This window comes from Schistocerca americana, unplaced genomic scaffold (assembly GCF_021461395.2).
Source record: "Schistocerca americana isolate TAMUIC-IGC-003095 unplaced genomic scaffold, iqSchAmer2.1 HiC_scaffold_71, whole genome shotgun sequence".
NCBI lineage: Eukaryota > Metazoa > Arthropoda > Insecta > Orthoptera > Acrididae > Schistocerca > Schistocerca americana.
Window position 1 is genome coordinate 4,489 of NW_025726467.1, and position 2,244 is coordinate 6,732.

Here is a 2,244-nt window from a genome sequence, read left to right on the forward strand (position 1 = left end):
GGAGACCAGTATTAGATTCCGATGCACCAGTGCAGGTTTGCTGTATCGCTTGGACCTTCACATTGACCATGAAACACAGTAATTGCATCGGGATTGATGACAAAAGGCACAATGCGGACTTAAGTTTCCCTTGGACCTTCACATTGACCATGGAACACAGAAATTGCATCGGGATTGAATACAAAAGGCACAATGCCAACTTAAGTACAAGAAGATTGTATCTTCGAAGAGTTTGTGCATTGAGCGGCTCCTGGGAGACCAGTATTAGATTCCAATGAACCAGTGCATGTTTACTGTATCTCTTGGAAGTTCACGTTGACCATGAAACACAGAAACTGCATCGGTATGGAATACAAAATGCACAATGCCGGCATAAGTACAAGAAGAGTGAATATTCTAAGAGTTTTTGTTTGAGCGGATATTGGGAGACCAGCACCTGTGCAGATTTACTGTGTCGCTTGGTCCTCCACATCGACATTGAAACACAGAAATTGCTTCGAGATTGAGTACAAAAGGCACAATGCCAAATTATGTACAAGAAGAGCGAATCTACTAGGAGTTTGTGCTTTGAGCGGATCCTGGCAGAACATCATTAGTTTCAGCTGCACCTGTGCATGTTTACTGTATCCCTTGGACCTTCACATTGACCATGAATCACAGAAATTGCATCAGGATTGAATACAAAGGCACAATGCCGACTTAAGTACAAGAAGAGTGAATCTTCAGAGAGTTTGATTTTTGAGCGGCTTGTGGGAGACCAGCCCCTGTGCAGGTTTACTGTGTCGCTTGGTCCTTCACATTGAATATGAAACACAGAAATTGCTTCGGGATTGAACACAAAAGGCACAATGCTGACATAAGTGCAATATGAGTGCATCTTGAACGGGTTTGTGCTTTGAGCGGCTCCTGGGAGACCAGTATTAGATTCCGATGCACCAGTGGAGGAATTCTGTATCCCTTACACCTTCACATTGACCATGAAACACAGAAATTGCATCGGAATTGAATACAAAATCACATTGCCAACTTAAGAACAAGAAGGGTGAATCTTCTCAAACTCTGTGATTTGAGCGGCTCCTGGGAGACCAGTAATGGATTCCGATGCACGAGAGCAAGTTAACTGTATCATTTGGACCTTCGCATTTACCATGAAACACAGAAATTGCATCAGGTTTGAATACAAAAGGCACAATGGCGACTTAAGTACAAGAAGAGTGAATCTTCTAAGGGTTTGTGCTTTGAGCGGCTCCTGGGAGACCAATATTAGATTCCGCTGCACCAGTGGAGGTTTGCTGTATCACTTGGACCTTCACATTGACAACGAAACACAGAAATTGCATCTGGATTGAATACAAAAAGCTCAAGACCAGTATTAGATTCCGATGAATCAGAGCAGGTTTGCTGTATCGCTTGGACCTTCACATTGACCATGATACACAGATATTGCATCGGGATTGAATGCAAAAGGCCCAATGCCGACTTAAGTACAAAAAGAGTTAATCTTCTAAGAGTTTGTGTTTTGAGCGGTTTCTGCGAGACCAGTATTAGATTCCGATGCAACAGTGGAGGTATTCTGTATCCCTTGTAGCCTCACATTAAATATGAGACACAGAAATTGCATCAGGATTTAATACAAAAGGCACAATGCCGACTTAAGAACAACAAGAGTGAATCTTCTAAGACTTTGTGCTTTGAGCGGCTCCTGGGAGAATAGTTTTGGATTCCGATGTACCAGTACATGTTTACTGTATCCCTTGGACCTTCGCATTTACCGTGAAACACAGATATGGCATCAGGATTGAATACAAATGGCTCAATGCCGACTTAAGTACAAGAAGAGTGAATCTTCTAGGAGTTAGTTTTTTGAGCGGCTCCTGGGAGACCAATATTAGATTCCGATGCACCAGTGCAGGTTTACTGTATCCCTGCTCTTCACATTGACCATGAAGCACAGAAATTGCATCGGGACTGATTACAAAAGGCACAATGCCGACTTAAGTTTCATTTGGACCTTCACATTGACCATGAAACACAGAAATTTCATCGGGATTGATTACAAAAGGCACATTGCCGACTTAAGAACAAGAAGAGTGAATCTTCTAAGAGTTTGTGATATGAGTGGGAACATGGAGACCTGTATTAGATTACGATGCACCAGTGCATGTTCACTGCATTCCTTCGACCTTCACATTGGCCATGAAACACATAAATTGCTTCGGGATTGAATAGAAAAGTCACAATGGC